We start from the raw sequence: 25143 nt of genomic DNA, 5'->3' as shown, positions 1-25143 counted from the left end.
TTCCTCCTGGAAAATGCTTCAGTGGATCCTCTCTTAGGCACGGGGTTGCACTTAGCTTGTGACGAGTGAATCGCTGATGCGCTTAGTGTGAGCTGCCTCAGTGACGCAGGGTCTAGGCTAATCTGCTGATCTATACAGGTGGAAAGTGGGAAAATGTACCCATGGAAGGGTGAGAATTTCCATTATTTCTGAAATGTCCTTCAATAGTTACTGAAACATTTACTTCTGGGGAAAAATGCCTCAGAAATGTTTAATCACAGAGACCTTCTGTTAGGGTGAACAGAAATAACGTGAACTAATATTTAGGGAATGCTTGCTTCGTGCAGGGCAGGGTGCCAGATCTTCACACGTGTTAACTCATATGATCTCGGCAGCTGTCCCTATGTGAAAGGTGCAATTATTATCCTCAACTCACAGATGAGGAAACCCGAACTCACTTGATTAGTAAATCGGAAACTAGATTCAACACCGGTAGTATTTCATCTCTGCGCCAAGTATTTTTAAATTGTCTCATTGAAGCATATTTAGTGAATTGCCCACTCTGGGTCAATTCATAGAGGGCTGCAGCAAGAGGAGACTGTTCTCAAAGGCCATACACGCCACCCTGCTGAAGGGGAGGCAAAGGAGCAGTTCACACCTGAACAGTGACCTCACTTGGGCTTTGGACAGTCTCAGGTGTGCGTGGGCATCCTGGAATGATTATCTTCAGGGACATCGGGGGAGTACTGCTCCTCTAGAGGGGCACCAGGATAAGACCCTAAAAGGCTCAACCATGGGGAGGCAGATTGGGAGGAGAGAAGCCAGAGTGAGCCGCCTGCAGCCAGTTCCCCTACGAGACTGCAGGCTCCTTGGTCATGGGCTGGAATCTTCTTGTCCACAATGGTGTCCTTGTCTGTATGATGATAGCTGGTACACACAGATGCTCACTGAGGCTGCCACGAGGGAGGAAAGGAGGCAATTTCTGAGTTTGAGGAAACAAATATTTAGGAAAAAAGACTTGATTCAAGTAAGCAAGACCCAACTCCAGAAAGCATCCACACGGCCCATATGAGAAGCCTTTTAGCAGCCTTCAGGTTTGGGGTAAGAGGCATGAGCTGGGGAGAATGGGACAACACCTCTAATCCTGTAGTACCTGACCTAAGTTGTCTGGCTGCCTGGTATAGAAAAGCTGCATGCAGATCGGTCATGGTCAGGACTTGCTGGCCTCCCAGGAGAGCCTCTGTCCGGCCTGGAAGTGCCGCTGGTGCCCTCCCAGCCAGGGAGCGGGGTGGGGGGGTGGGGTTTGCTCAAAGCGTGTCAGCCCACATGCTACCCCCACTCTCAAGGAGGGGCGTGAGACCCTGAGCTTCCACAGGCCGCAGCAGGGATTTTCCCCTAACCGAGTAGTGGTGATTTTCCAATGCTAAGGCCAGTGACTGTGAAAGCGTAACAGAACTGTATATTCCAGCAATCCTGCACATTTCCTAGAGAGGCAGTGAGGATCAAAATTCTAGGAACCAGTTGGAAGTCATAAAATCAAATGAGGCTGAATGGACTTTTCTGGGACTGTTCCCTGGAATTCTTTCTGTCTGATAATTGTCTTGTCACTTAATCACGGCCCCTGCTGAAAGGTCCAATTGCATTTTAATGAGAGCTATTTATGGTAAGAAATGTAGGGTATCCCTAGCTCTAGGCTAAGGAGAAATTAGGATTTTTAAAATCAGAAATGGAATTAAAATAATTTCCATTTTGAAGGATTGTGTCCATGGACATAGATGCTTCAGAAAGGAGGTGGAATGAGGTAGGCATTACTTTTCTCCTCTTGAAGGGAGCAGGGGCGGGAAATGAGGTGGAGAGGTGAAGACATGTGCACACAGCCAGGAAGAGCCACGCCGGGGCTGTCCTGCTGCAGAGCCCAGGTACTTCCCCTTAGCGCGCACCCCAGGAAGCATTGCACAGGGAGCGCCTCTTCACTCCACATCCTGCGAGGTTCTTGTGATTCCCTTTACAAACGAAGTGGGATGTAATACCCTGAGGTCAGCCTAACCATTCGTTGCCAAGTTCAGCTAAGGTATTTGGTTCTAGAACTGATTTTACAACTGCTAGACCTCCTAGGGGCCAGTGCTCTTCATCTTGCCACCACTTCCCAGTCACACCAGAGAATCATGTCTCTATTCCAAACTGATGCTGCTTTAAAATCCAAGACTTTAAAATCCACTCCCACCTCCAAGGACAGTTGCCCACCCTCCCCCCACCACCCCACCACCATCACTTCCTTCATCTCAAACTTTAATGCCAAGCTTCTCCATAATTTGCTGGTCTGAGATCAAATTCCTGAGGTCATCTATACGGAAGCATATTTTAAAGTGTAGTTTTTTTGTTCTTTGCCTAGTTGAGAGTCCAAGCCATCACTCCCAAAGCTGAGTCATCAGTTCTAATTCAGTTAGAAGAATCCTAGGTAATCTCTTTATTCATCTGTAGTCATAACCTCTCCTGTTCTCTACAATCATTGTTCTAAACCTTTTGTATGTTAATCCCCTGACTGCTTCTTGGGGACTTTTGTAATGCATTTCACGGTCTTTGTAGTATGGCAGCATGAGCTTCCTTCCTGCTTTCCTATAGTTGGTTCTCATCTGCAATAACGATTCTAAAATTTAAAAGCAAACATTGCAACTAGACTATTATGTTTATCCAGTACATCAATGCAGAATGTGCAGGAATGAAAATAAACTTATTTTTAAAGATATCAGTTAAGGAGCTTCCAGGGATGTTCATAGACAGAGATGAGGTGGTTTGGGGAGGATAGGAGGGAACTGCTATTTACCTTTATGTGGAAGACGGTGGACACACTGTTATGTCCTGGCAGCTGAAACTGTAGCATCTCTGTATCATCACACTGTCACTTGAATAGGGCATCTTAAGGCAAGGAAAATCCAAGGACGTAGAAAATGTGCTAATGGAATAAATTGAAGCAAAGATATTAGGCCATCAGGTTTGTGTCCTTTTCAGTAATTTCTCCGTAGCATTTGACACTGTCAGCTCCTCTTCCCTCTTCAAAGTTTCTTTCCTATAGATTCAATGATGTTAGTCTCTCTAGATTCTGTCTCTTACAGATTATTTATCTTTCTATGGCTAATTTCTCTTCTTCCTCCCCACACTGTAAGCAGATGTTTATCAAAGATCAATTCTTCGCTCTCTTCCCTTTTGTTCATTATTCTGACTTCAATTACCATTTTGAGACAACTCCCAAATGCACACATATCAAGCCTTGTTTTCCTCCAGCTCCAGAATTTCCAAAGTCTATACTCTCAACCATCCCCTTGCTCTTCTTTTCCTAACCTATTGCTGTTCCCCATTAACCTGGTTTCCCCTAATCTAATATCCCCCCAACAACCATTCTATACACTACAGGGGTTGACAAACTTCTCTATAAAGAGGCAGATGGTAAGTATTTTAGGTTTTGTGTACTACATACAGTCTCTGTCACATATTTTTCTGTTTACTTGCTTATTGACTTTCAAACAACTCTTTAAGATATAAAAACCTTTGTTAGCTTACTGGCCATGGACTAAATTGACCCACGTGCTATGGTTTGCTGACCCCTACTTATAGTAATGCCAGAGACTCTTGCTGAAGCACAGAACCAATCGCATCACTCCTTTGAATGTGAAATATGATGGTTTGCTGATAGTTCCAGTCTTACCGTCCATCCCTTTTAAGGGCCCTTCACACTAGCCAAACTAATCATCTTGGAGTCATTTTTTAATTTCCTACTTCCCTGCATTTGTTCAAGTTTAGAGCTCTCTCTTTAGCCATAACCAGTTGCCAAACACATGCACATACATGCTTGTGTTTGCACACGTGCAGACACACACCCAGAAGTCACCTCACTCCTTTATTTGTAACTCTGAAGCTAGTTACATGTATCTCTAACTTCCCATGTAAGCTCTTAAAAGCAGAATCTAATTCATTTTTGTTTCCCTTGTACTCACTTATTCCTAATTGTGCTTAGTAACATAGCATATACATAGCAGATGCTCAGTAAATCTTTGTTTAATGGATGAGTGAGTGAGTGAATGAATTCAAATGAATATACATGAAGGCAGAAAGCTACATATTCAATACCCATAAATTGCCCTAACATCTTCACTAACACAGTGGCATGTCTCCTTAGGGTGTCATAGATTTGGTTTATGGATGTAGATTTGATTTATGGCCATCTGTTTAAGCTGCTGGACCTGTGGGAGGTATCCCAACATGGTGGTAATGAGGAGCAAGCTCTAGAAGCAGCCAAACCTGAATTCCAGTTCTGGCTTCAGCACTCAAGTGACTTAACTTCCATTAAGTCTCAGGGCCTTCAGCTTTAAGAAAGAGTGATGATAATTCCTATGTTTTCTAGGACCTGCACACTTAGCGCTTCTTTCTTACTAGTACAGATGATACTCTGATTCTTTTTTTCTAACTACAGTGAGACAGATATGATACTAAAAGATTAAGACTGGTCTGAGGGTTTCACATTCCCCATCTATACCCTACCAAGTCCAAGGCCAAGCAGCACCGAGATGTCACTCACGTGGCTTCCTGTCCTCTGCTCGAGAGTCCCAGGCTTCAGAGTTGATCAGTCTCTGCTAGACATGGTGGAAGGCAATGGTGGTGTGGTTTGTGCCTTCTGGAGGAGTCTCTGTAGGTCCGACTCTGCTACCTTCCAAGACAGGGAGATTTATTACTTTTGCAAGATCATATTTAAAGCATATGCTGATGTCCCATCACAACTCTCTGACCACATTTGGGAAACTGAGAGGCAACTCTACCTATATTTTCATAAATTCATAAAAACCAAGCAAGCATGACTTCTGAACAAAGAGGTTTCCTGTCCTTTTGCAGATGGGTATCTTACATTTGGGAAAGAACCACAAAGTCCAAGATATTCCTTGCTTAGAAAAAAAGATGTTTGTATGACTCTTAATACCACAGGCAGGGGCAGTTAGTGTTACTTGGCACTGTGGTGTCTTAGCATCATGTAGGAGATATTCCTGAAGATCCCAGTTGCCCCACCACCCTGGGATGCTGAGAGAGTTGTGTTTCAGCATGTGTAAAGAATGCTGGCAGTTTGTGGCTCCTAGGAAGCACTTGATAACTTTAGCTGTCAATACAGGTATTCTATGAGTCACTACAGGTGCTAACTAGAGTAAAAGTACAGATATCTACTCATCGCCTTGTTTTATCTCTAGCCTTAGTTATAGTTGTCAGTGGGGCACCGTTTAACTTCAGTGACCTGTCGTCCATCTTCATGTTCCATCTTCCTTCCTTGCTCATCTTCATGGACAGTGTAGACAAGAGGAAACATGTACATAAACTCCCACGTGATAGGAAAGGAGTGAGCCTGTGCCGTCCCTGTTTAAGAAGCCAAACGAGTGCAGTAGACCTCCTACCGTCATGAAGGGGGAAAAAACCTCTTAGACCTGAAAGAAGGCTTTTTAGGTCAAGTGGCTGAAAGTTGTAGAGTCATGTATCAAGTTTAGAAAAGAGTTCTCTCCAACATAGTGTTTGGAGGAAAATAGAAATGCTCTTCGAGATCAATGCTGAATTGTACCCAGCTCCTTTTCAGTTCGTTGGAATATTATCGTAACATAATTTAAGTCCAAACATTTTAAATGAGATGGTGGAAAGAGGGTGTAGGAGAAGTATTGCTCCATTAAAAATGTTGCCATATTAGTTCTCAAAAGAAAGCGAGTTACTGATTTTGAAAGTTCTAAAACTCTTTAGGTGATTAGAATATCACTATTCTAGGAATAAGGATGATGAAGGCTTTGGAGTCAATTTGCCTGGCTTCAAATCCCAGATTTGTCATTTAATACATGGCTGTGGGCAAGTTATTTAATCTCCAGGTGCCTTAGTTTTCTCTTCCAGAAAGCTGAGATAATAATACTATTTATATTATGGGGCTAATTATAAGGATTAAATGTCTTAATATGTGCAAAGAACATAATAAGTACTCAGTAAATACTTTTATTGTAGCAATGATGATGATGGTGATGTCTGTACAGCATTTTATCTTTAACAGGGATGATTTTCATGTCATCTTATTTGATACTAAAATCAACCTCATTGAGATTAGTATTAGTGCCTCCATTTTACAGAGGGAAACCAAGACTCAGGGATTTAAGTGGCAAGCCCTTCATGTAGTTTAGTCAGTGGCAACCCCCAGATTTGAACCACGAGCATCTTTCTGCAGATCCTGGGCTATTTCCATGATATTTCAGCTGATTCCATATTCTCAATATCAGGTATGAACAAGTTAAAAATGACTTTAGACTAGGAGCCCATTTTCTCTTTCATTCCTGGAATGATCTGAACAAATATGTATTAGACTTTGAGAGTCCTGGAAAGAAAAGAATATATCATTGGTTGGTATTCTTGGAATGCCCTCTGCCCCTATATAGTAGTCATTGTATTCCTACAAGGAAAATGTAAGCACAATGTCCAAATCTCTTGATATTTCTGCATCAAGGGACCCACGAACGGAGTTTGAGTTTTTCTGGTAGCATGTTGGCCTCCAAGGGGAACTGAGTAAGGGGAAAAACAGAAATTCCACCAGCAGGTTCCAGCAGGTGCTACACGAATGCAAAGACTGGCATGTGAGTCCTTTTGCCAGGCTTCCCCAGGGGATGGGCTGGAGGACTTCTGTTATAGAGCTATCGTGGGGGACAGTTCTGGTTCTCGTGGAGAACAGCAGAGCAAAGAGCATTCACAAAAACCCACCATCCTCTCATCAAAGGGCACTAAGAAACAGTCAAATGCTAATGATTCAAATATATGGGCAAACCTGCACTTCCGCACAATGGCATCATTTTGTTTCCAGAATTGCTGAGGACAGGATGATAACCAAAGGGAGAAATCTCTTACAAGATAGGATTTAGGAGCAGGAGGTGACCAACTCTCAAGAAAGATTTTCCTGAGGAATGACTACCAGTACTTTTACCATATTTTTCTTCCCTGCTTGCTCCAGCACTGGTCTCTCATCTCAGCCACTCCGGTCTTCTTTCAGTACCTCAAACACCCCTGAGTCTTTGGTCTCAGACATTTGCTTATATCCTTCCTGCTGCCTCAAACTTTTCCCTCCAGTCTTCATGTGGCTGACTCCTTCTCATTCTTCATTCTCAGCTTGAACATCACCTTCTCCAGGAAGCCTTCCCTGACCACCCTAGATAAGCAGTTCCCCCTTCCATTCCACAATTTTTTCCTCATAGCATTTATCGCCTTAATAATTTTCTCATTTATTTATGTTTGCATGTGTTTTTGTCTCCCTGCACCTTTAGCCTCTACAAAGCCATGTCTGTCTTGCCCAGCATGTCACACATTTCTAGATACCAAGAAAATCCTTGATTTAAGTATTTGCTGAATAAATTAGCAAACAAAGCCCATACCTGCCATGTCTGAATCTGTATTTTGTCCCATCGCCCTTTTTTATAACTACTCTCAAGGGTGGGCTCTATTTCAGACCCTATGCTAGGCACTTTGCTCATATTTCATTTAAGACTCAAGGAGAGAGTATATAGATCAGTGGTAGAGTGCATGCTTAGCATGCATTCAATCCCTAGTACTCCGTTAAAAATAAATAAATAAAACAAAAAGCAAAAAAAGACTCAGAACAACCCTATGTAATAAATGTCATTTATCCAATTTTACAGATTAAGAAATTACGTTTTGAGAAGTTAGGTCTTTTTCCTAAGCCAACATCATAACTGAAACAGCCAGGATTCAAGCACAGGTAGTCTAATTCCAAAGCTTTTGCTCTTTTCATTCTGTGACACTATCTCTTAGGGGAAAAGGGGGAGTATTGGGGAAGATGAATAATCTTTCCAAAGAACTGAGCAACAGTACTTCTCATTTATCTTTCTTCCTCTCCTTTTATTTGTTCATTCCTTCTCCCTATGCTCCCATTTTACATTGCCAAAAAATGCACATTCACTGGTGGGAAACACAGCCACTTTGAATGGCAAGTTGCTTCCATGGCTTTCATGGAAATCTCCTCTTTTAATACCTATATTTCTAGAGCCTCAGTGCAGCAGACCTCAATGCACCATACTTGGCCCCCTGCACCTTCAGAAAGATGCATGCCTCTGGAAGGGCTGGGTCTCTGGAAAAGGATACAGGGCCCAGATAATACACCCCCAGCTTCCCTAAAACTCAGAGCTCATAAGAACTACCTTGCAAATTCTGTTATGGACAAAAATTGGATCAGGATGTTGGAGGAGAGGACCCCAATCCTGACACAGATAAAGCTTGAGAGTGCTAGGGCTGTCACTAGCCTATCTGTAGCTTAAAATGCCCACATTCCAACTCTGACTAACAAAATGTTTCTCAACAAGTAGATTCCTAACCCTACCTCAACCACTTGCCATCCACAAGCCATAAGCTCTTTGTCTTCTTCTTTCAGTGGTCCTTAGAAGCTCTCCATCTCCACTACAGCTGTTTTATCTTCTTGTGTGGGTTGATTCTGCCACTCTGCCAGTTTAGGAATACTTGATAGCTTTCTCATCCCCAATAGGATAAGCCAGAGAGCTCAGAAAGGAGAATTTCCAAAGCTTGTAACATGCCAATCAACTCCCAGATGCCCCTTGGGCACAGGCACACAGAGGGGCAGGAAGCAGAGCAGATGCCAGGCACAGCATACATCATACACAAATAAACATGGGAATTTGCAGCTGAAGCTCACTGCAGAAAAATCCAAGTAGGAGATGCATCTCTTTTTAAAGCTAAATCATCACACATGCCAACAAATTATAAGCATTGAACAGAAGTCCAGAATGTCCTCAGGAACTGCTAGTGGCATCCATGAGGTGGACTTCAGCTTGGAACATGCATTCACATTGCACTCAGGGTCTCCTTCAGGGAAGGGTAAAGTCTGTCCATGACCTGCACTGGTTTTCTGTTCAGCAGACTACTTTTGCAGTCATTCACTCCACAAACCTTTCTAAATGCATGCCACATGCCAGGCCCTATTCTAGGAGCTAGGGATACAGCAGTACCTGCCTTCATTCAGCCTACATTCCAGTGGGGAAGAAATAGTAAAGAAATTGTTACTAATCCGTTTGAGTCTGACCCCAGCAGGGGTCCTCCTGCCCAGTTTGAGCCAAAAGAACGAGTTGGAGTTCAGTTCACAAGTAAAGGAAAGTTTTATTCTTTGATCAGAGAAAGGAGATGTTGGAGATCATGCTCTAGAATCCAGGCTCTCCCAACAGACCGTGGGCGGGGCTCCTTTATAGGGATCTCGTCGGTAAGTGGGAAGCTGGCGGAGTTCTTGCAGGTCAGGCTGGGCTGTGCTGCTCAGGCTACAGATCGCAGTGCTAGGCGCGCTGTCTTTGCACAGGGCACATCGCTGCCACCTTTTTTTTTTTTTTTTTTTTTTTTTTTTTTTTGCAGGGGTTGGAGGGTGAGGAGGGAGGTAATTAGGTTTATTTATTTGTTTATTATAATGGAGGTACTGGGAGTGAACCCAGGACTTCACGCATGCTAAGCACACTACCACTGAACTATACCCTGCCCTCCGCCCCCGTCTTGAATTGAGGTGTCTGCGCAGCACTTCTGCGCACGCGCCCTTTGAGCGGAAGTGTCCGCGCAGCCATTTCGCACTAGGAGCGCCGTCTGAGGTGGTTGTGTCGTCTCCGGTCGCGGCCCCCTGTCAGCGCGTGACACTAGACTAAGCACAAAGGAAAAAAAGGTTAGACTTTATCTTATTACCCAGGTTCTGTTTTTATTTCCTTGGCATTGTTAAGGGGCTTTGCCGGTGACAAAATAATAAAATAAATATATGGGGAATGTGGGGGAATGGTCGTGTGCATTTAACACATCAAGTACTTAAAGGATTAAAAGTTTGCCCCCAGATTTAGCAAGGTGGAGTTCATTGGTGGCCTTAAGGAGCCCGATTTTGGTAGTGTTGTGGGAGAACATTCAAGAAAGAATGAGACTGCAAGGAGTGGGCAGTGAGAATAGAAACTGCGTGTGAAGACTTTTGCCATAAGGGAAAAGAAAAAGTGGGGAAGAAACTGGAGAACAGCGGTCAGGTGATGGTATCACAGTAACTCTTGTCCATAAAAAAAATTCCGTGATGTTAAATATTTATCCTATCCAGTGTTGGAGGACACAGGACAGAGAATTCAGTATTTATCTTCATTCCCTTCTAAACCCTAGAGAATGACATCAGACTATTTCTGGCCTGGGAGCCACTGAGGAATTTAAGAGCTCAAATAATAATGTTTAAAAGCTGCCATTTTGAGGGTGCCTTTAGGTATTAAACAATTATATGCATATATATGTGTGTATATATATATATATATATATATATGGTTATATATTCACCTCGCTACTTAATCTGAAAAACACAATAGAAAGTTGATGTTATTGTCAACTTTCCCCTCTAAAGCTTAGAGTTTAAATAATTTGTCCAAGGAACACAGAGTTATGGAACAGTATTAAGATCTGAATCCAGACTTGAAAAAAATCTTGTGCTTTTTCTACTTTTCTTGTGCTTTTTCTACCTTTCTCCTCTAATGTAAGAAGGGCAGGCTTTCAACTCTCCAGCCTAAAAAAATGAAATGACCTGATCAGAAGGAATACACAGTCTAGATAATCTCTAGGTCCCGTCCGGCACTGCTTTTCTTAGATTTTGTGATTCATTTACATAGAAAGTTTTCTTTCATATTTCAAGTTCTTTTTTTTAAAATTAATTTTACATATCTCAGTGAGCAATCATCTTAAACTTGGTTTTTAATGTAGTTGTGATTCAGTTCATTTTGTCCACTGTGAAAGGAGTATCTGCTGATTAAAAATATGTTTTTTAGAGAAAATTTAGAGACCACCAAAAAATAAAAGGAATAAAAATATCATCCACAGCCCCACAAGCACCAGTGACTTTTGTTGGGTTCCCTTCTGTAGTTTCTGTACATAAACTTTTAGGTTTATTTTGTTTTAAACACAGCTGTAATCATATAATATATATATATATATATATATATATATATATATACATATATATATATTTATTTATACAGTGAGGTTTTTCATTTGACATGAAAACATTTGCATTTTTCATGCTATTCATAAACATATATTTTTAGGATTAAATAATCCATTATTTTATAGTAAGATTCCCCTACTGAAAACATTAGGTTGAGTTTTATTGGGAAAACATACAGATAGTGCACTTAAGTCCTCCGAGCCATGCTTTTAGAAAAGAACAGATGTCTGATTATAAGGATACGTGAGTCAGTGCTGCTGCCAGCTTCTTCCCCCATTTCCATGTGGTTCTCAAAACTTCTTTCTTTAGGAGATTCGCCTTGGAAAGTATAAACTTTAGGGTCATTCTGTTATCAATGTTATGACTCTACTGAGAACACTTGAAAAAACTGGATTTAGAAACATGGCGAAACCCTACCTCTACCTAACAAAGCCCTTCCTAACCATTAAAATTGCATATGGATGCTGTTTGTGAGCATGTGCAGAATACTGCAGCATTGAACAGAGGGTAATTGTTAAGTAGCATAATATGGAGATGACCCTAACTACTTGTCCCTTTCCACTCATGAAGTTTGTATAATACAATTAATTTGAATTCATTTAATGGCCAAATAGTTCAGTAGGCACTTGCTGAGTTGGTGGGTGTCATGGTTTCTTAGACATCATGGAATTTAACCTCCTAGAGAACCTTTGTCCCTAAATAGTCCATGTGAAGGAGCCCCAGGATAAGAAGAAATTGCACGACAAAAGGAAATGGGTCTCCAGCTTGTACTTGACATTTGGAGTGAATACAGCCTTTCACTGATGTACTCCTGCCAATCATACCTAGTTTAAATTGCATTCTCCTTGAATGTGGCTGTGATGCTGGCTGGCCCTGGTAAAGTCCATCGTTAAGTCTCCTGTTCCCTGGGTATGATCCAACCAACAAGGTTACTTACACACCAGCTGTTGACTAAAAAAACCAATTAAAACACCAACCTTACATCTGGAGAGGGGTTCAGAAGAGGTCTTGGGTCACTGTACAGAGTACTCTTCATATGCAAAAAAAAGGTATGTCAGGGACAATGTTAGAAACCAATTCCAACCACCAAAAAGAATCCCCTTTTACTCTTTCTCTCATAGCTGCTCTGTTTCTCTTTTTGCCTTTCTTTTCCTTTTGTTTTTGCAAGGGGTATTAGTAGTAAATCTGTGATCAGAAGTGGTTCATTTTATAAAATGCCATTGAAATCAAACTATTCATGAATAGTATTTTTTTCATTTCTGAACTACTATTCCCTAGAAAAAGTATACCTTCCTGACTGCTTTGTCTCTCACCAGGATTTTTTTTAATGCTTTTTTTTTAATGTGTTTGGGAGCAATAAATACAGCCCTTGGATTTTGGTGGAGCCAAAATACTGGAAAATGTAAGGAAAAAATGACTTTTTCAAGAAGAGGACATACTGGCTAGGTCAAAGCCCAATTTTAAGCAGTTTATAGCCCCCATAACTAGCATTTATTCTTCATAAGCAGATATTTGAGAAAGAGCAACTATTTGGGGGAATGAAGGATTTACAGTAGCAGTTGTTGAAACAACTGGCCCTCAGCCTGTCCAAACATTCTCCCAGATTTATAGCATAAAATTAGTGTATCAGAATGAGGCTCCAGGGAGCTAAAACAACCAATTGACAAGCTGTCCTACTCCCTGTTAAGGCTGAGCTGGCCTCTCTCCTTCTGGGTTCCAAAGCATTACAAGCTGGACCAAGTTTTTAAGGCCCTAGGAGAAATTACCTACTTATTATCGTTTTATCATTCTGGCCTTACAAAAAAGCAAACAAGTTATTTGCATGGAGCGAGACAAAACAGTTATTCTTAGCTTCTTTTGGCTACCATGAGCTCTTAACACCTCAGGGTAAATTTTCCTTTGTGTTGAATATTAACCTGACCATATTGATCACTCCATAGAAAGTTAAAGGACAGGGCAACAGAGGGTCACAAAAACAAAGAATCTGTAGGGCTCATCAAGATTAAATCTACTCTTTCAGCGTACTAACTAGGAAACTAGAACTTTACATAATAATGATAATAACAACAGTAATAGCAACAGCATTTACTGAGCACTTACCTTTCCCAGGTGGCTTGGTGTTGGTTTTTTTTAGCTATCAGCCAAGCCAGTTCAGTTTCTCCAAGACCATGCCATCTTTTCCGACTGTTCGACACGTATTAATTCACTTTTCTCACAACAACCTATGAAGATGATGTTGTTAGTGTCATTGTCTTACAAAACAGATGACTTGCTTGAAGCCACAGAGCCAGTTAAGTGACCTAATATATTATGTAGTTATATATGTTATAATCTATAATGTTATTTATATGATATATCGTATGTTCCCATACAATTGTTATATAATAATGTTACTATGTATTGAAGCTTACAAAAATCCATTTTTCTAAAAGTTTCTATGCATTGCTATGCATTGCATAGTTCATTAAAGTGTTGCAATAACTCCATTATGTGTTGGTGAGGAAAACCAGGGAAAAAGACTATGCTATATCTGGCATAATAAAGGTCCTCTCATTTCACTAGATACTGAATTAAAACACCAACCTTACATCTGGAGATAGGTTCAGAAAATGTCTGTTGACTCAAAGTCTGATTTTCACTTAGAGTCAAAATAGTGGATCATATGGGTCCAGAGACCATGTTTTCAAAACCAAAATATAGCCTAGATGGCCTTGGATGTGAGCTACAAGCTGGGCAGAACATTTGAAATCGGGACAATTATGGAAAAATCCATTTGCATAGTCAGTGTATGTGTTTAATACGTGTACATAATGTGTGTATTTGGTTTGTGTGAGCGTAAAATGCAGAATGCCATTTTTCAGCTTCTTTTGTTTGAGGCTTAGAGAAACATTTGTAAATTGTTAAAACCTGGCTTTTTTAGAAACTGTAGGTAAAGCCTAATAAAAATTTGAATTAGAAGGAATGTCCAATATTCTCTTACAAATCAGCATAAGTAAATTACCAGTGACAAGGAGGACATCTTCTCACTGGATTTCATCCCAGTTCCAGGAATGTCTCCTTCCCTCATCCATATCAGAAAGTATAGGATCGGTCGCTACAAAAAGGTGCATTTGGGGTGCTTGATTCGAAAAGCTGCTAAAATACACTTTTCCTTTAAGGGAATTTCCAGTTCTTTCCCAGCCTTTGTCACACTGGCCCAGGTGGTTCTGTGATTGCTGGGTGTACTCAGTGAAGCAGTGCTTGAAAAGCAATTGAAACCTCAAGTTGATTGGGCCCATAACAGCAGCCAGTCTACTTGGAAATTCACGCTGGACTCCTTGAAATGGAATTTGTCAGGCCCAGCAAATCTGGTGACTACCTGTCACATCTGGGAATTCTTGGAGGAATTGAACTAGCCTGGCAGATAGGCTCAGAAAACCAAGCAACCTAGAAAATGTTCCTACGCCTTTCTGTCCTCCTAAGCATCAGGCATGCTGGTGGCTGTGGGCTGTCTTCCTCATTAGTTCCTGGCAGCATGGTGGTCATGCTTCTGGTGGCCTTTTTAAAAAATGATGAAATACTGGATAAGATGCTGTCCTGAATTAAGTAAAGGATTTGTCATTCACTTGATATTTCTTCTTCTGGTAAAAAAAAAATCTTTCTGTTGCCCAGTTTATTTTAGGGACTGCCTCACTTCTATCACGTCTTAGGCCCATGGAATTACAGTATCTGGGTAAGGGTTGAACTTGGCCTTATGTGCTCTTTCAGATTGATGGCATAATTATGGAGAGCCACTAATGCTGTCATCCTCTCAGACACACTCTACTACTTAATTAGAACTAGGTTTTTCTTTTCTAAAGGGTGAATAAAAATAGAAGCTGCTTTCTTTTCAAGGAATTAAAATTATCCGTTGTACCTGGTATAAGCCCACTAATTACCTTTTCATTCAGAGTAGTACATAATTGTGTAATTTTCCCCTACAGCTAAATTGAGCTTCACTGAGCTGCTAATATGTTACATCGTTTATTTTAAATAACTATGGCCAGAAAAACTCTTAGGCATGCTTTTCTCATCATCTAAAAACTATGTTTTTTAAACTAATAAAATTTCTCTTCTGAGGCAGGTTTTAAGGTTATAAACTTAGAGCTGAGCTTTACCAGCTACCATTCCTAGTCCATAGAAACAAATCTGTATCTAGAATCACAGGGTCACAAAACTTTAGTAAAGAGTTGATTGGATTATACCTGCCCAATTACCTGGGACATGAAAAAAAGGGAAAATGATCCTAAAGGCAGGCGCAGTATGTAAATATAGATAACATAGATGTAGATAACATAGATATATTCCTAGTTGTATGTGTGTGTGTGTATCACTGTGCAAGTGACCGTGCACTGGCACTTTGAAGGCTCCTAGTTAATATTTTAGCTAAAGGCTCTTAGTTAATATGTGAGTATACATATGAAATTACATATATTAAACATGTAATTATATAATATATGTAATACATATACATATTAACTAGAAGCCTTTAAATATGTATTTAAATATATATTTATAGGTCCTTAAACAGTGCCTGGCACTTTAAAGGCTTCTAGTTAATATTTTTGGAAGGAAAGAAGGAAAGGAGAGAAGGCATGTGGAAGAAAAGAGATGGAGAGGCTGAAAACAGAACTGAAATAAATGCAGGGTTTGCCCGAGAGAGGGACTTAGCATTTGAATGTTTCTTGAATGTTCCCATGTATCTGTACATAACTTTCAAGCTAAGGATGTTCTGCTGCAGTAGACTGATAAGGAAAAGATTAAAAACGAGAGAAATACCTCTCACTGATGTCCAGAAAGGAATAGCAAAAGTGACAGACTCAAAGATAGGTGCTGGACAGAAAATAATTACATTCTACTTTGCACCACTGTTACTTTACTTTAATGCAATAGCTTTATCATTGCTAGCTAAAAATATATACCTTTCCATGCCATTCTACTAAGCCCATTTTGGGGAACTTGACTTCCTTGAGCAGCTTGCTTTATTCCATGTTATTTCTGCATTGGGGCATCTAGGAGATTCTCTATTTAAAAAGCAAAGTCTAAAGGAGCTGATGATAAATGATAAACTTTGTTTGGATAGTCTGACCAGTCAGTAGGTGCTCTTGTCAAAAGCAATAGAGAGGAGGTTCAAGACTGAGTAGTAATCCTGTCTCTTTGTTTATATTCAGTTTCCTTTTACCTCCCATGAGTTGATGGTTTTCCAGGAAATAAGGGGAGATGAAATCTGAACTCTAGAGAGCAAAAGGGAGAATGGCTAACAGTCATATTCTTTCCATCTAGTGGGCTTTTTTTCTGTTCCTTTGAACCCAACAAGGAGAGGAAAGCACTGCGTCATAAGGGAAAAGGAGGCTCCAGGACAGAACAGCGTGTCAGGCCCCCTTGGTGACCAGTGGGACTTTGCTGCTGCTCCACCTATTTTCTCAGCAGGCTCTCTATTTGCTTGAAAGCAATGGCCTTAGACATCACCTGTGGACACGACTTCTGATCTCAGTGCAGCTTCCATTCATTCTCCTTCTGTCCCACCATAGGATCCAAGACACTCTGATGAGGCACCGAGCAGGACAAGGGGGAGGCCTTCATCAGTCGTGTTTGAGCACACAGCAGGGGAATTCCAGCTGTGTGACTTTGAATAAGTTACTGTACCTTTATAAGCTTCAGGTATTTCTACTGGAAAATAGAAATAATAATACTGAGGGTCACTGGGAAGATTAATGAGAGTTATATGTGTACAGTGTTCAGAGGAGTGTTTACACCCTACTGCTGCCATTCTTACTCTCAAGAGCTCACTTCTCACCTTAGGCAGACAAGCTTATTTCACTTAGCAAGTGCTCTCCTTAAGAGTCTAGACATGTTCAGTCCTTAACTCCCTAGTAGAGATTAGCAGAAAGAGTTCAGATAAAATTATTTGTCTGACTTATCTGAAGATCTCTTATACAGAAACCTCAAATAAAATTAATCAGAAAAATTTCCTGCTAAAAATATGACAATGTCTAACTTATCTGAAGATCTCTTATACAGAAAGCTCAACTACTCAGAACCAGGAAATAAGAAATGAAAAGACTTATTTGTGCTGACATTAATATCAGACAGTCTGTGCACCAAATCCCACACAGTCATAGGGGCTAAATGCCACAGAAACTACCACTCTTCTGCTTGACTTTGGTCTGGTATTCCTGCCTTTTATGCTGCAGAGAGGCATAAAGAACGAGAGTTGTGAGAAGAGTTAGTCAGACTGTAGAGTCAGGAACCAATAAATTGCAGGTACTTGAACTCTGAACATGAGCAGTCTGGGGCCATTTCTTTTTTTTTAAATTAATTTTACTGTATTTTTTTTAATGGAGGTTCTGGGGATTGAACCTAAGACATTATGCATGCTAGTCACGTACTCTACCACTGAGCTATACCCTCCCTCCCTGGGGCCATTTCAATAGGACCAAATAGCCCAACCTTTCTTGACAGTCAATGAGAACATCACTAAGTCACACCAAAAATATCAAACAAATTATAAAGGATTTTCATTTTATTTAATGTTGTCTGAGAAGACAAATGTGTCTTTTCCATTTTAGAAAGTTTCTATCCAAGAGAACTAACTTGTTTTTCATTAGTGTCAAGTGATAACCCACACTTAACTAGAAAATTCATTTCTATAGAGCACATCATTCTTTATCTCTTCATTCTTTAATATCTCTAAATAAAATAGACATCATGGTATAACTGTACAATCAATGTAATAGGAATATGTGAAAAATGCTAGCATTTGACCGAAGTGATACATGTAGAGTTGAACATTTTTCTGAAGGTTCTTTGTGGAAAAGGTGCTGCTGGTTGAAATGCACATTCTGCCATCTAGGAGAACCACACTCAAACTGTACAGAGTTGCTTTCTGGGCAATGGTTAGCATATTTAACATTGCCAAGTCATGTGACTTACAAAACCACTGTACGTGTGTGCACATGCACATGTCTCTTTTTTTTAACATTTTTTATTGATTTATAATTTTACAATGTTGTGTTAAATTCCAGTGTAGTACCCAATTTTTCAATTATACATGAATATATATATATTCATTGTCACATTTTTTTCTCTGTGAGCTAACATAAGATCTTGTATATATTTCTCTGTGCTATACAGTATACTCTTGTTTATCTATTCTGCATTTCGAAATCCCAGTCTATCCCTTCCCACCCCCTGCCCCCTTGGCAATCACAAGTTTGTATTCTATGTCTATGAGTCTGTTTCTGTTTTGTATTTATGTTTTGTTTGTTTTGTTTGTTTGTTTTTGGTTTTTTTTAATTCCACATATGAGTGATCTCATATGATATTTTTCTTTCTGGCATACTTCACTTAGAATGACATTCTCCAGGAACATCCATGTTGCTGCAAATGGCATTATGTTGTCGGTTTTTATGGCTGAATAGTATTTCAGTGTATAAATACACCACATCTTCTTTATCCAGTCATCTGTTGATGAACATCTAGTCTGTTTCCGTGTCTTGGCTATTGTACATAGTACTGCTATGAACATTGAGGTGCAGGTGTCATTTTGAAGTAGGGTTCCTTCTGGATATATGCCCAGGAGTGGGATTCCTTGGTCATATGGTAAGTCTATTCCTAGTCTTTTGAGGAATCTCCATACTGTTTTCCACAATGGCTGCACCAAACTACATTCCCAGCAGCAATGTAGGAGGGTTCCCTTTTCTCCACAGCCTCTCCAGCATTTGTCATTTGTGGATTTTTGAATGACGGCCATTCTGACTGGTGTGAGGTGATACCTCATGGTAGTTTTGATTTGCATTTCTCTGATAATTAGTGATGTGAAGCATTTTTTCATGTGCCTATTGATCATTTGTATGTCTTTATTGGAGAATGGCTTATTTAGGTCTTCTGCCCATTTTTGGATTGGGTTGTTTGTTTTTTTTCTTACTAAGTTGTATGAACAGCTTATATATTCTGTAGATCAAGCCTTTGTCGGTTTCATTTGCAAAAATTTTCTCCCATTCCGTAGGTTGTCGTTTTGTTTTACTTATGGTTTCCTTTGCTGTGCAGAAGCTTGTAAGTTTAATTAGGTTCCATTTGTTTATTCTTGCTTTTATTTCTATTGCTTGAGTAGATTGTTCTAGGAGAACATTTTTAAGATGTATGTCAGATAATGTTTTGCCTATATTTTCTTCTAGGAGGTTTATTGTATCTTGTCTTATGTTTAAGTCTTTGATTCATTTTGAGTTTATTTTTGCGTATGGTGTAAGGGAGTGTTCAGCTTCATTGCTTTACATGCTGCTGTCGAGTTTTCCCAACACCATTTGCTAAAGAGACTGTCTTTATTCCATTGTATATTCTTGCCTCCTTTGTCGAAGATGAGTTAACCAAAAGTTTGTGGGTTCATTTCTAGGCTCTGTATTCTGTTCCATTGGTCTGTATGTCTGTTTTTGCACCAATACCATGCTGTCTTGATGACTGTAGCTCTACAGTATTGTCTGAAGTCTGGGAGAGTTATGCCTTCAGCCTCTTTGTTTCTCTTCAGTAATGCTTTGGCAGTTCTAGGTCTTTTGTGGTTCCATATAAATTTCATTATGATTTGTTCTAGTTCTGTGAAATATGTCCTGGGTAATTTGATAGAGATTGCATTAAATCTGTAGATTGCCTTGGGCAGTGTGGCCATTTTAACAGTACTGATTTTTCCAATCCAAGAACATGGGATATCTTTCCATTTTTTAAAGTCTTCTTTAATTTCCTTCATCAATGGTTTATAGTTTTCTGTGTATAATTCTTTTGCCTCTTTGGTTAGATTTATTCCTAGGTATTTTATTACTTTGGGTGCTATTTTAAAGGGGATTGTTTCTTTATTTTCTTTTTCTGTTGATTCATCTTTAGTGTAAAGAAATGCAACTGATTTTTGAACATTAATCTTGTAACCTGCTACCTTGCTGAATTCTTCAATCAGCTCTAGTAGTTTTTGTGTGGACCTTTTTGGATTTTCTATATATAGTAACATGTCATCGGCATATAGTGACACTTTTACCTCTTCTTTTCTAATTTGGATCCCTTTTATTTCTCTCTCTTGCCTGATTGCTGTGGCTAGGACTTCCAAGACGATGTTGAATAGGAGTGTGATAGTGGGCAGCCTTGTCTTGTCCCAGATTTTAGTGGGAAGCTTTAGAGTTTTTCACCACTCAGTACTATGCTGGCTGTAGGTTTGTCATATATAGCATTTAGTATGTTGAGATACATTCCCTCTATACCCAGTTTGGTGAGAGTTTTTATCATAAATGGGTGTTGAATTTTATCAAATGCTTTTTCTGCATCTATTGAGATGATCATGTGGTTTTTGTCCTTTCTCTTGTTGATGTGATACATTACATTGATTGATTTGCATATGTTGAACCAGCCTTGTGTCCCTGGGATGAACCCCACTTGGTCATGATGTATAATCTTTTTTATGTGTTGTTGGATTCTGTTTGCTAATATTTTGGTGAGGATTTTGATGTCTATGTTCATCAGTGATACTGGCCTATAATTCTCTTTTTTGGTAGTGTCTTTGCCTGGTTTTGGTACCAGGGTGATAGTGGCTTCATAGAATGAGTTTGGGAGTATTCCCTCCTTTTCAGTCTTCTGGAAGAGTTTGAGAAGGACTGGTATGAGTTCTTCTTTGTATGTTTGGTAGAATTCCCCAGTGAAGCCATCCGGTCCTGGTCTTTTATTTGTAGGAAGGTTTTTTTTATTGCTAATTTGATTTCATTTCTAGTGATCGGTTTGTTCAAGTGGTCAGTTTCTTCTTGGTTCAGTCTTGGTGGACTGTATGTTTCCAGAAATTTATCCATCTCCTCTAGGTTATCCAGTTTGGTTCCATATAGTTTTTCATAAATACTCTCGTATGATATTCTATATTTCTATGTTATTTGTTGTAATTTCTCCGTTTTCCTTTCTTATTTTGCTTATTTGTGCTCTCTCTTTTTTCTTCTTTGTGAGTTTGGCCAGAGGTTTGTCAATTTTATTTACTTATTCAAAAAGCCAGCTTTTGGTTTGATTGATTTTTTTCTGTGTTTTTTTTAATCTCTATTTTGTTTATTTCCTCCCTGATCTTTATTATTTCCTTCCTTCTGCTGCCTTTTGGGGGTTTTTGCTCTTCTTTTTCTAATTCTTTTAGCTGGTGGGTTAGATAGTTTTAAGATTTTTCTCCTTTTTTGAGGAAGGCCTGTATTGCTATAAACTTCCCTCTTAGCACTGCCTTGCTGTGTCCCATTGATTTTGTGTGGTTGTGTTTTCATTTTCATTTGTCTCAAGGTATTTTTTAATTTCAACGTTGATTCCATCATTGACCCACTGGTTTTTTAATAGCATGTTGTTTAATCTCCATGCTGTCCTTTTTTTCTCCTTTGTTTCTCTGTAGTTGATTTCTGGTTTCATGGCATTGTGGTCAGTAAATATGCTTGAGATAATTTCTATCTTCTTAAAATTGTTGAGGTTTCTTTTGTGCCCAAGTACATGATCAGTCCTAGAAAATGTTCTATGTGCCCTTGAAAAGAATTATATCCTATTTTGGGGGTGTATAATACTCTGAAAATATCCACCAAATCTAATTTTTCTGTTGTATTATTTAATTTCTCTGTTGCCTTATTTATTTTCTGTCTGGAAGATCTGTCTAGTGATGTTAATGCGGTGTTAAAATCTCCAACTATGATTGTATTCCCATCAGTATCCCCCTTTATCTCTGTTAGTAATTGTTTTATGTACTTTGGTGCTTCTATATTGGGTGCATATATATTAATGAGTGTAATATCCTCATCTTGTATTACTCCTTTAATTATTGTAAAATGTCCTTCTTTATCTTTCTTTATGGTTTTTGTTTTAAAGTCTGTTTTGTCTGAAATCAGTACTGCTACACCTGCTTTTTTGGCTTTTCCATTTGCACGGAATATCCTTTTCTATCCTTTCACTGTCAATCTATATGTGTCCTTCTCCCTAAAGTGGGTCTCTTGTATGCAGCATATTGAAGGTTCTTGCTTTATTATCCAGTCTGCCACTCTGTGTCTTTTGACTGGAGCATTTAGTCCATTAACAGTTACAGTAATGAATGCACATATCTCTTTATTGTCATGATAGGATGTAAGTAAAACATCCCTCCAGTTTTGCTCTCCAAAGAGAGCAACTTGATGAGAGCTTCTGTTTTCTCAGTCTTGGGGATCTCCACATACACACATATTGCTCTGTGGCAGCTATAACCTAAAAAGCTGTTGGTAGCCTCAAGTTTTGCCAAATCCTTCTCTTTCTCTACTCTTCAGAATCTCCCCAGGGCTTTGGTGCAGCTTTATTCCAAGGCATTTTAACAGAGAGTTCATCTTTTTGCTCTCCAGTACAAAGGTTTTGAGGGCACGTGGGCAGCAAGGACTCTTCTGATTTTGGTTTCACTGCCCAGCAGGACACTGTCAGAATCACCCCCTACCTCTCAGTGTGCTGCCCTGGGCTGACACTCAACTTTTCAGTCAACTTTTGATGAAAATTATGGATAAACTCTTCACTTTCCTCCAAGACAGCTTGGCTTTTCTGTTTCTCTTAAGAGCATCACCATGCTCAGCACCAACACTGAAAAATTAGTAGTCATGTTTGATTCCTCCCTGACTCTTGACTCATGAAAGTCAACACACCATGTGGTTCTTTTTGACGTCCCTCGCACAGACCCTCCTGTCCATCACATGGCCAGCTCCTGATCCAGGCCCTTGTTACTTCATCTTAAACCTGATGCAACAGCGCTGAAGGTGGGCCTTGCCTCCAGTTCCCACCGTGAGATTGTTTTGCCTCTAACAGTATTTGACTTTAGCAAGATAGCCTAGAGAGGCTAAGAGAATAGCCTTTAGAGCTGAACAGATCTGAGATTCGGCCTTGACTCTGTCATTTACCAGTTAAGCACTCTTGGGTAACTAATCTAATCTCTGAGCCTCGTAGGTTTGATGTGAGGATTAACGAGGTAATACATATAAGTGCTTGGCAAAAGGCTTAGTGCATAGTGAATTATGTCCAAATTCCTTAGTTGTGAAGGATATCTTCACAACTTGGCCCCAGCTTTCCTTCATAAGTCACCTTCCATTTACCCAGTTTGGCTCCAGCCAAATTGAATATGTAATGTTTTTAATGTTCACTTTTCTCTTATCATTTTTTTCTTCCTGTTCCTCCCCACTATCAGACGTCCCTATTAAAATTCTAGCTACCCTACAAAATATAGATCAACTCCTGGCCTTCTCATAAAATCTTGAGTCATACCAGCCAGAAATGACCTTTGTCTCCTCAGCTCCCATAACCTTTCCCTGGTTAGAATTTTCTCATGGCTTTCATCACAGCTTCCTAATTTTGTTCATGTTTGAACTTCTATTTCTCCCCAAATGTTTTTACGTTTGACATATATACATATGACATGGAACAGTAAGGCAATCCTAAGATGGAGACAGAGAGGAAAAATTTGCTCTGCTTGAGAGAAAAGCTGTCCCTCCTAAATCATCATTCTCGAAAGAGTTAATAATTCCAAAATCTTAGCCTGCAATTTTTGCTGCAAAGAGTTTTGACTTGGAACAGCTACAGCTGTGGTTTGTGCAGTGGGCAACAGTGAAAATAAACTCAGCCATTCAATGGGAGGATACAGGCTGTGTGTTCGAATTGACCCAAGGAGGAAAGGGGGATTACTTGGCTTTGGGAAGAAACAATAGAGTTGATAAACTGAATCATTCTTTCTTTGAATCAATTCCATCTGAGCTTAAAAGAATAGAAAACTTTTGAAAATAAGGTTCACTGTAGGTTTATATGACAGTCAATGGGCCCTAGACTAATACTCCTTTTACCATTTAACAGATGTCATGTTCTTTCATTGTCAGGTCAGAAAGTGCAGCTTCATGGGAGGACTTCCATTCTTCCACCAGCTTTATTTCCACTTGCCAAGCTAGTTTAAGGGGAAAACCTACCAGGGCTGCTTTTTGTTTCCCTTTATATTTCCATTCTTGTCATATGACAAAGGAGGCTCTTGCTTCTTACTCTTCTCGAGTAGCCCTAGAAAAAAAGCTGTTGAGAAAGCACAAATTGAAATCAAAAACTACAAAAAAAGAAGAGAAAAAAAAGGCAGCATCTCCAGGCTGGGCATTGTGTAGATAAACAAGGAATTTTCTCTACCTGTGGGATGATGACCAGGCATGCAGAAACAAAGACAGGAGAGCAGCCCCTGGAAGGCATGCACACTTAAAGACAGAGGAGGGTCTGAGGAGGGTTTGACTTCCAGTAAACAGTCTTTGTGATTTTTTTTCTTTTAGTTGCCTCTGTTTGAGACAATAATCATCATACTAAAACATACTCCTCCATCTCCATTTCCAAATATATTAACTCAAACAAACACACAAAATTCAAGATTATCTTGGGTCAGGCACATGTCCCAGGACATCCTGGCATTGGCCACTGTGTCCTTCAGACATGGGTTTTTGCACACATCCGCAAATCAGCCCAGAAGGTTTTCTATCTTTATCTGCTCTCAGGCTAGGAATGTATTTTAATACTGCATCTTATTTCCACATGGGGACATTCTTGACCAAGTAGCAGTGTCTATTTTGCTTATGATTCTCCTGCGAGGCTACAAGTGAAGTGAGTCCTAACCGTTTAGGATCTGAGTACCTTCAGAATGTAGCACTGAGCTTGTCCTATCTTTATTAGTGAGACTAGGGGTGGATATTAGGGAGAAACCTGACCAGTGTCTGGCTGGGATATAGTGCAGAAACATACAGGCACCCAAACCCAGGTATCGAGCATCTAAGACTCCAGCCCTGTGCTCCATGGACCCAGTGAAAGCTATTTAGCCTCAGATATATTACTAGTTAGCTATAAAAGAGTGAAATAACGCCATTTACAGCTTGGGTGGACGTAGGAACTATCATATTAAGTGAAGTAGGTCAGACAGAGAAAGCCAAACATCAGATCACTTATATGTGGAGTCTAAAATAATGAGCTTGCTGAATCTTGGTTTTACCATAAAAAAAAAAAAACTGAAGAGGTGATCACTTGGGTTCTTTTTCACTCTGGACATCACAGAGTTTCTTTCTTCATGCTCAGAATGGCAGAAAATCAGCATTTGGGCATCTAATAGGTTCAGCTTC

At 39.8% G+C, this 25143-nt stretch overlaps 1 protein-coding gene across 21 annotated transcripts in view; it reads left to right on the top strand.

Moving 5' to 3' along the window:
* Nucleotides 1–25143, top strand: part of TRPM3 (transient receptor potential cation channel subfamily M member 3) — an 846268-nt gene that overhangs the window by 654405 nt on the left and 166720 nt on the right. The gene's annotated exons all lie outside the window — the stretch shown is intronic.

The sequence above is a fragment of the Vicugna pacos genome, chromosome 4 (assembly GCF_048564905.1).
Source record: "Vicugna pacos chromosome 4, VicPac4, whole genome shotgun sequence".
Lineage (NCBI taxonomy): Eukaryota > Metazoa > Chordata > Mammalia > Artiodactyla > Camelidae > Vicugna > Vicugna pacos.
Note: the sequence above shows the minus strand (reverse complement) of the source record. Positions and strands in the feature narration are given on the sequence as shown.